Raw genomic sequence first — 11,015 nt, forward strand, 5'->3', positions numbered from 1 at the left:
GTGACTCATCCACATGGGTGACACTGACAACGGTTCTACAATCTGAGGTACAGGATCTCAGGATAAATCCTGAGGGGATTTCACTGAACTTATCAGACCCAAAAGTTACAACTCTTGTTGCATAGGTCCTGTTTTCCCTTGGTCTTAACCATCCAGCAGAAAAGTATAAAAACTAAATATAAGAAGTAAAGCCATGCTGTTCTGTTGAGCTGTAGGGGACTCAGGTCAACAATTTCTGACATTGCCAGTCAAGTGGAAGACCTAATTCTATTATAGGCTACTGGACTCTTTTAGAATAGTTTGCTGAATTTATACACCTATAATATTCAAATTTCGGAACTTAACAAAAAAAGGTATACAGATGAACGTGCATTTTGTATCTGTGTATTCAAAGCGGTTGCGATAGATAGTTACATATATATTTCTCTTAATGAAGAGAGTGATTTGTTTTAATGGTGTTTGTAAATAGGATATCATGTCCACATCTTGTACAGCAATTAACCACTAGGAAGAATGTATGTAATGTGTTAATTATTGAAACTGTCCTACCAATTTGATTTGAAACTGTCTCATTGCTATTTATCAATAAAGTTATTTTTTAAAAAATTACAAGTGATACACATTTTCACTTCACATAGTATGAATTTTAGTTATTTGTTTTAATAGTGTTGTCTTCTAAAATTGTAAGAAGAAAAAGGAATATATATGAAATTGAGAAGACAAAATGGAGAAACAATTGAAAAAAAGAGACAAAATAAGTTAAAGCATTAACTGCTTCTTTCCATAGACCAGCAGAAATATACAGTGCAACTCTCCAAACCATCCTGCTTAGATAAATCTCTTTCCCACTCGTTCCTGTTCTTCTCATCAAATCAGTAACCCTTTCCTTTTGAGTAAGTTCATTCCCTTTTTCCAGTGTGTATTGTACCCTTCTAATACCATTTTTCTCTTTCAGGTTCTCACACTAAGGAGACAATACGATGTTTGCACATGCAGGTCTGACTTATTTCACTTAAGATTATGTTCTCTAGTTGCATCCATTCACTGACAAAAGATTCAAACTTAGGGCCAGCGAGATAGCTCAGCAGACTAAGCACCTGCTTAGGCAAGCGCAGGGACTGGAGTTCAATCCTTGGAACCACATGCTGTGTCATTCCCACCGCTAGATATGCTGAACCAACCACCTGAGTAGGGTGGTACACACCTGTAATGCCAGCACTGGGGAGGCTGAAAACTCAAGGACCAGGAGGAGTCTAAGCTGTATAGTTAGACCCTGTACCACATACATTGAAAAAAAAAAAAGAACAAAGACTCAAATTTGTCCTGTTTCATAGCAAAATACTCCATTGGGTAAAAAAAATACCACATCCTCCTTATCCATTCTTCAGTTGATGAGCATCTGGGTTTGCAGGATTTAGCTATAACAAATTGTGCTGCTATAAAAATGGGCACACATATATTGCTGTGGTATGAGGTTAACGGTTCTTCTGGAAAAATAACCGGGCGGGGGTGAGGGGTAGGTAGCTTGAATGGTATCTCCAATCCTAGCTTTTGAAGGAATCTCCACACCGATTTCTATAGTGATTGTACCAGTCTGCACACCCAACAGCACTGCAGAAGGGTTCCTTTTTCTTCACAGCCTCTCCAACATTTGCTATTGGTGGACTTCTTGATGTTAGCCATTCTTTCTGGGGTGAGATGGAATTTCAGTGTTGTCTTAATTTGCATTTCTCGAATGACAAATGATGTTGAACATTTTTTCATATATTTACCTGCCATTTGCATTTATTCCTCTGAGAAGTGTATATTCACCTCAGATGTCCATTTTTGGATTGAGTCTTTGAATCTGGGGGGGGCCTGATTTTTTTTTTTTTTAATTCTTTGTATGTTCTAGATAGAAGGCCTTTGTCTAAGGGACACTGGACTATAATTTTTTCCCATTTTGTTGGTTTACTTTTTACTCTGTCGGAGATCTGCTTTGAAGCAGAGAAAGTTTTCAAAAAGATGAGATCTCAATTGTTGATTTTTTGAAGTATTTCCCATGCAGCTTGATTTTTGTTCATGAACTCACTACCCACCCCTATGTCTTTAAAATGTCTACCTATATTTTCCTCCAGAAGATTTAGTGTTTCTGTTTTAATATTTAAATCTTAGATCCATTTTGACTATAGCTTTGTGCAAGGTGATAGGCATGGATCTACTTTTAGCCTGTGGCATATGGAAAGCCAGTTTTTCTAGCACCATTCATTAAAAAGGTTTTCTTTCTTCCAGTAAGCCTGTTTTACCCCTTTATCAAAGATAAGGTGGCTGAGTGTGTTTGCAGTTGTTCTGCATCTTCTAATCTGTTCCACTGATCCTCAGTTCTGTTTCTATGCCAGTACCATGCCGATTTTATCATAGTAACTTTATAATATAATTTCAGGTCAGGGATTGTGATATCTCCTCCCTTTCTTTTGTCTCCCAGGTTTGCTTTCTTCCAAGCAAAAGAAAAGTTTAAGTCTTACTTGTTGTGAAAGGTTAATAAATGGCTATTAATTTTTCTTAAGTATGAATACAGAACATGCAAATGATTCTTAACTGTAATATGTTTTTTAGCAAATATAAATATTAGTAAGAGCTTCTGTGGGCTATAGATCTTCATTTGGAAGCCAACTTTTCCCAAAAGGTCTTAGCCTTTCAACTTCGAATTTCAGTAGGATAACATTACTCAGGAACATGTTCATCATGATTAGGAACAAACTGTCTATAAAAACATCATGACTTGTTTTGGAATTTGTATTTAACTAAAAACAGCTGCTATTTACCTGAAAAATTTGAAGACTAAATACAAAGATCTATTATCTGTCATTCCAATCTATTTTCACTTCACTATTAGAGATCCTAAAAAAATCACATCCACTGCACTCCTTTATCAATCTAGAATATGAAGAAAAACAATCTTATGTAACTTCAATATTCAGAGTTTTTATAATCTATTATGAATACCAGTCACCTGCCTGAAAATAAATGTTTAAAGACTTAAATGGGGAACTAAATTTTCAGTATATTAAAAAGCCTACGAGGTAATTTTTTTTTTTTTTTTTTTTGCGGAACCAGGGATTGAACTCAGGCCCTTGCGCTTGGCAGGCAAGTGCTTATTCTACTGAGCCATCTCCCTGGCCCTGCTACTAAGTAATTTTATAAACAAATGCAAACAATCTATCACAAAGTGTCCATCTATATGTTTAACTAAATTCAGAGGACCAACATACTTGCATGTGTCTATAAGATTTTAAAGTATATCTCATTAAAGAAAAAAAAAATACTGTGGCCAGGTGCAGTGGCACACACAGATAGTTCTAGATACTCGGGGTGGAGACAAGAGAATAGCCTGAGTCTAAGAATTTGAGGGCAACCTGGGAAATACATTAAGACCCTTCAATTGTACAACATACAGGTGAATAAATGATAAAACTAGGAGTTAGAAGAGAACTGGGCTCTAATTCTAGGTTTATTATACTAAGTTACAGTTGATTCTTATTATAAAATATATACATATTCCTTGTATAAAACTCAAAGAGATTTATCACTGTAACCTGTACAGCTGCCACTATAAATGAGTAAAAAGATCAACAAATATGCCATTTGACTACAATTAAAGAGTGTGGAAACTAGTGAATATGAAGATAATTGTAAATCCCAAGTGAGGAAGGCAACAATTTGTTCTAAGATCACATTAATGGATATACTAAAACTACAGCTACATGAAAAATCATCAAGGTTTTAGAAATGGAATTATTAAGGACAGAAACCACTGGCCTACTTTACTATTTTTCCAACACCTAGAAAAATTCCAGAACATAATAAGCATTTAAACACTTGTTAAATGAACATATTCCTCAACTAAGAAGTACAGTATAACCTTAGATCCGATGCCAAATACTCAGTGAATTCACAGTTCCTGATTTCACATTAACCAGCACTTTCTAAATGTTTTTTTTTAATTCTATGACACAAGTTTAAAATTTTTCTAGGCTCTTAAATAACTGCATCATTTCAACTGTCCTGAACACTTTTTAAAATGTTTGAAATTAGGGCCAGGTAGATAGCTCAGTCACCTAAGCACCTGCATGGCAAGCACAAGAACCCAGGTTTGACCCCTGGCATGACATGCTGCACTGGCCCCACGCCATGCCGGCCACTGAAACCAGGTATGGTGGCACATGCCCATAATCCCAGTACTGAGAAGGCTGGGACAGGAAGATCATTATGAGTCTAAGCTGTAGAGTGAGACCCTCTACCAAATAAATAAATAAATAATTTTTAAATGTTTAAAATATATGAAATTATCTAAGTAGAATTCATGACTTAACCTAAATGAATATTAATCATTGTTTAGTGTGTATAAATGTAGAGCTGAAAAAGTTTTGCAGTCATAAATACAGATATGCCACATTTCTTCCTAAAAGTAGGTAACACAAAATTTGCCATGTACCAACAAAGACAGGTAAGGGTTAGGGATACAGCTCAGTGATAGTGAACAGGCTCTGGGTTCAATTACCCAAGACAGCAAAAAGAAAAAAGGAGGCATCTATATAAGAACCAGTATCAAGGGGCTGGAGAGATGGCTCAGTAGACTAAGCACTTCCCGGACAAGTGCAAGGCCTGAGTTCAACCCCTGGGTCCACCAAAAAGGAAAAAAAGAAAGAAAAAAAGAACCAGTATCAATAATTAAATTATACAATCTTCCAAACTATTTTTATAATGTTGGACACTGTCAAAGCAGTATTTGTAAACCATTAATCACTATACAGATGAAAGTTATCAATAACTAAAATAGATAACAAAAACAAATGTTCAAGACACAAAGTAATTATGAAGGTACAGTACAAACTTTTAAAGAAAGACACTATACTAGACACCTCAATTCGATAAAAAGAACAAACGTTAAACTAATAGCTGATTATTTCTAGTAAGAACTGTAGCAAGAAGCTTATTAAAAAATTAAAATAATCCTAAGAAAATCTAAGATACAGAAAGTCACAGCTCACTGTGAACAACTTTGGAAAGACTATGGCAGAATAAACAGAAGAGCAAGACCCATGCCATATTTTGATCATCATTATGTCTTCAGCTTGTACAAAGTGCACTCTAAACAGAATAATCTCGGTAAGTATTTACTAACTGAATGAACAAACATTTGGAATGAAAAAGATGCTCCAGGATGAAGGAAATATGAAGCAAAGGAATAAAGGAGCTGGGGATGTAGGCAGTGGCACAGCGCCTGCTTGGCAAGTCTAAGGTCCTGAGTTTCATACTCCATACCAAAAAAAAAAAAGCAATAAAGGAGGAAATGAGGACAAAAAGTAGCACAAGTTGGCTGGAACACAGTATATTTATGATATATAGATCAGCATTCCACTATGAGCTTCATACCAAGTTCAGACTTCTTTGGTATTAACAGGAAATGCTAAAAGTTTCACCAAAAACAGTGATTCATAAGAAAGTACAATGTGAATTTCAAGATTATCACCTCATCTAACCCCAATGATTTGGTTCAGAACATGATAGTAAGGAGAAAGGAAAGAACTGAAATAATAGTCAAATGTAACGAATTTTTGTTGGTTGTTCAGAAAAACAATGTTACCTTTTAAAAATACAAATTCAAAACATGGTTTGGGAGAAAGCAGTTAGGTAAAGAAAATGATATTTACTGAGCATTTCTTGCTAAATGTTTGAACACACTGTTATTTAATCTTCAGAACAACCCTATGAGGTCATTATATTACCATTTTAAATATGAGGCCAAAAGATCAGGACACTTCCTCAAACCTCACAAAGCTAGTTAAATATGTGTCATTTCCTCCCTTCTTCCTTTCTAAAAGAACCTCCATTTCCTTCAAATAAGGGCAGCAATGCCCTAAGGGAATGAAACACATACATTCAAACTGTCCCCTAGGCCCATAATCCAGGCCTGACCAATGTGACAGGAGAGGAAATATCCTCAGGCTTCTGGGGAAAACTTTCCTACCACATCAGCTTGACAGAAGCCATCAGGAATCTTAAAGAGAACAAACTTAAAGCCATTCTTGATGTCTCCCTTAACTTTTACTGCTATTTCATAATCTATCAGCAAGCTGCATCAATTCTTACTCCAAAGTCTCCTGCTAACCCTTTGTCTTCCCTCAAATTCTGCTGCTTCCATCCTAGAGCATGCCATTATCAGCTCGCTCTGCTACCACTCTTGCTCCCAACAACTCTCAAAACAGCAGTTAAGAGATCTTCAAATTTTCAATCACATAGCAATTAGAATATGCACACTGTTGGTGGGATGGTAAAATGGTGCAACCAGTGTTAAAAACCAGTATGAAAGGAAAAGAAACAGTTTGAAAGTTTCTCAAAAAATAAACTGGCTATGTAGTCTAAAAAACTGAATGAAGGATTTCAAAAAAGATATTTCACATGCATATTCACAACAACTTTAAAATTATTTTTTATAATAAACCAAAAGTCAGAGCAACCCAAGTGCCCACTGATGAGTGAATAAAGAAGAATACACTACACAGAAAGACAGACCACAAAACAGAACTATTATTTAAGCCAAGGAAGGTAAGAAGGCCACACCATGGATGAACCTTTGCCACATCACATTGACTGAAATAAGCCAGATTCACAGGTTAAAAATAAATAAAAGGAAAATGGTGGCCAGTGGTCATGAAGGGCTGAGAAAATGAAGGTGACCAGTGTAGTTTTAGTTCTACCAAATGAAAATGCTCTAGAGATCAGTCTCAACCATTTAAATATACTTGACATTACTGAACTGTACACTTAACAGTTTTGTTACATATTTTCTACCATTTTTTTTAAACAAGGCAAGCCAAACCAAAAAATATCAGTCCCCATGTTAAAAGGCTTAAGTGCTTCCTACCACTCTCTGAATGAGCTCTACTAAGGTAACATAGTCTTGGCGGCTCTATTCCATCTGAACCTTCTCCTTTCCTCACCCAATTCTCACAAAGTCCTCCTCTCCCCTGCCCTCCCTCTCAGTCAAAATGACACTCAACCAGGGCTGATGTTGCACCACTAGGAATCTCAGCTGCTGGAGAGGCTGCTTGCAGGAGGACTACAAGTTCAAGGCCAGCCAAGGCAACTTGAGAAACCCTGTCTCCACAAAAACTTCTTTAAAGAGTTGGGGGTATAGTTCAGTGACACCCCCTAAGATGACACTTCTACTTCTTAAGATAATTCTAATTCTTTCTTGCCTCCAGGTCTTTATCCAAGGTAATACCCAAGTGGAATAATGTTCCCCAACTCTTTAGAGACATGGCTCCTTACTAACTTTCAGATGCCACCTTAAATGTGACAAAAAACTTCTCACCAGCCCAGCTAGTAGGTGCTCCTATATTATCTACATTTTCTTTATGTGTTCTTTCTTATTCCTTAATATTGTCTACAATTTTATTACTATCTTCACCACTGAAGCACAGGCTCCATAAGATCAAGGTCCTCACTAACCTCACACATCACTAATGTCCCCAATAGTTAGGATATGCCAGTAATATACTTGTCAAATATTTACTGAGAATTAGCATGGGCAAGGCCCTGGATTCAATGTCCTGCACCAAAAAAGTTACTCTTTAAGCCTACTATTCAATGTATGAGTGAGTGTGTTTATGTGTGTGTGTGTGTGCACTCGTGTGTGTATATATCCTTCAAAGACTGTAAAGAAAAAAAAACTATTTGAAACAACGTCTCACTAAATCATTAAACTGTCCAAGTTGAGTTTGAACTTGTGATCCTACTGCACCATCCTCAGGCTCAGCCTGTCTCAGCCTCCCAGAGAACTGAGACTGCAGGCCTGTCCCATCACACCTGGGCCCAGCCTTTCTGTTTTCTTTTCCTTTTTTTTTTTTTTTCTTGTTTATTTTTAAACAGGATCTTGCTAAATTATCCAGACTAGCCTAGAACTTGCTGGCAAGCCTGATTCAGGCTCCAGAGCAGATGGGATTACAGGCACACAGCACCACACCCAGCAAAGAAATAAAATTTTGGTGTTGTAGTTGTCATTTGTCATTGTTGACACAGGTGTATTTTCTACTTCTACTTTTCTATATTTTCTATAATAAACTTCCGTTCTCAGGAATTAGTCTCACATTAAAATGTAAAATGTTTTACTCTTTCAGTTATTTATAAACATATAATAAAAAACAGATATTTCAGCTAAGGACAAACTTTTTTAAAGTACCATACCTCTTAATCTCACCAGCTATATTTAGCTCCACATTTCTATAAGGTTTTAACTAATCTTAGACCATTAATTATCTGGTTATCAGATCTCAGAAGTGCCTCAAATGATGTCGTCATACTTCTTTAAACTCAACAAAAGGGGTTGGAGGTTTAGTTCAGTGGTAGACTTCTTGCTTAGCATGTCTGAGGCCCTGAGTTCAAGCCTCAGGACCACAGAAAGCAAGCAAGCTGAGAACAGTTTAATAATACTCAATAGATCACAGCACATTTGTACAACTGTCTTACATCTGCATCAATGGGTAAAAAGAAAAAACGAGCTAACAAAAAGTACATATTGACACTTGCCTGGCTCTGTCCTAAGCACTTTACATATTATCTCACTGACTGTTAAAGCTGCATTTTAGAGATCAAGAAATTTAAGCACTGACATATTACGTTAACTACCCATGACAACAAACTGCAGTCAGACAGGGTTCAACTTGAACAGGCTCACCAGACTGTCAACCTGGGCATCTGCCATTCACAATCACAAGGAGCTTTCTCAAATGCTCATGTTTATGATAAATGCCTTCCCTACTCAGCTTACTATTTCACATCCTGCCCATTCCCTATCTAAGAAACTCTTATACATTCTCAGCAAATACCTGCCACCTGGATAAAACAAGTCTTCACAAATAACCAGTTTTTCGACAGAACCTCATTTTTGTGATTCAGGAAAACACAACATGTACCCTTATGTCTTAGCCTCGTCACAATGTATCATCAACTTTTAGGTGGGTACAACTTTTAGTACACTATAGTGCATGGGGCATATCTTATTGACCTTGAAATTCCAAACAATTACCTGGCATCTGGCACAGAGCACCCAGTGAGATGTTCTATTTGCTTGCTTTCTTGCTTGTTTGTTTAATGAGGAAGAATAGTAGAAACAAGTAAGCCAAAACAACCGTATTTATTTATATCACGCTGTGTTTCAAAGAATGAGAAAGAGGGGGCCTGGCCATAGCTCAGTTCCACAAAGTGGCTGCTTCCACAAAGCTATCAGCCTCAGGTTGCTGTAGTTCGATTCCCACAACACTCCAGCCAGCCAAACCACACCTGAGGGCATTCAGAGCAAAAAAAAAAAAACCTTATTCAAAGAATGAGAAAGGGCGACTAATTTTTAATACAAAAAATGTCTAACATGCAACAAATATTCAAATATATATTCTAACTTTAGTGAGGTACAGTTGACAAGTACATATATTTAATATGTACAAGCTAATTATTTGATATATGTGTACACTGTTAAATACTGGCTATAATCAAGTTAATGTATTTTACTGCTTACTCTGTTGCTGTGGTGAGAACACTTAAAGACCTATCTCTTATCAAACTATAACTATAATGATGTTAGCTACAGCCACAGTATTATTGGTTACATCTTTAGAAATTATCTTGCGTAAACGAAACTCCACCTCTTAACTTCCTGTAGCCCCTTCCTTAATCCATTAGCCACAATTCTACACTCTAAGTTTGATTTTCCAGATCTAATATGCAACTGAGATCATGTAGCTTTTGTCTTCCACATCTAGGCTGTCTCACTTAACATAATGTCCTTTTCTACAGTCATCTATGCTGTTACAAATTATAGGATTTCCTTCTTTTTAAGACAAAATAATATTTCATTCTATGTGTACATAGCATTTTATTTATCATATATCAACATCAACAGACCAGACGGCTCTAAAACATTCTTTGTAAATATAGCCATGCAAATAGATAAGCTATAAAACATTTGTATATATTTTCAGGTTACAAAAGTTCACTCAAAGGCAATTTTCTATTTTATATTATTCCTGTAATATAAACAAATATAATATAAATTTTATAATATTCCTGTAATACTGTTTTTTAAAGACAATGCAGCTAGCCTCTTTACAGCACCAGTTCCTGGCACAAAGCTGTAGCTAACTGCATGAGCACACACGTATCCTCCAAAACGTATTCCCAAAAGCTTTCTCACTTTAAATCTTGACTGTTCTTTTCAGACCCATTTTGACACACCTAGAAACAGTAAATGAACATCATATGGTGTATTTTAAGAGGAAAATTCCAAAAATAAGGCCTTGTACCATAACTGCAGTTGGACAAAATTTAAAGACTTTTTTTGTAAGCTACTACCGAAAAGAAAGATAGATAGATAGATAGATAGATAGACAGATAGATAGATAGATTAGCAATCTGTGTCAAACTAGAAAGAAAGAGCCAGGATGACAATGTTTCAAGATGGTGGGAAACAAGAAAAATCACATACGTGTCTTTACTAGAAAAACCAAGTATTTTTTGCAGAACAGAGGATTAAGAGGAATGTCTTGTTATTCAATATCAGATATTTTCAAAAAGCAAAGGAAAACTGCAGTGGAAAGAAAACATGAAAGCAAAAACATAAATCTGTTAAAGTATATTAAGCAGCAGATAAAAATTTGTCATGGGTTTAATTTTTTTTTTTTTTTTTTTGCGGAACCAGGGATTGGACTCAGGCCCTTGCGCTTGCCAGGGAAGCGCTTATTCCACTGAGCCATCTCCCCAGCCCCTAAAATCTTTTTTTTACCTACTGAAAATCATCTAAGAAATAACTTTCATTATTCTAAGGTTTTTGATGTAGTGGCTTAATTTGTAATTACAGAAGAAATTCAGTTCAATATTTTTAAAATTAAAGGGGCCAGGGGGGGATGGCTCAGTAGAATAAGCGCTTCCCTGGCAAGCGTAAGGGCCTGAGTTCAATCCCTGGTTCCGGAAAAAAAAAA

This window comes from Octodon degus, unplaced genomic scaffold (genome assembly GCF_000260255.1).
Source record: "Octodon degus isolate 3935 unplaced genomic scaffold, OctDeg1.0 scaffold00006, whole genome shotgun sequence".
NCBI classification, from domain to species: domain Eukaryota; kingdom Metazoa; phylum Chordata; class Mammalia; order Rodentia; family Octodontidae; genus Octodon; species Octodon degus.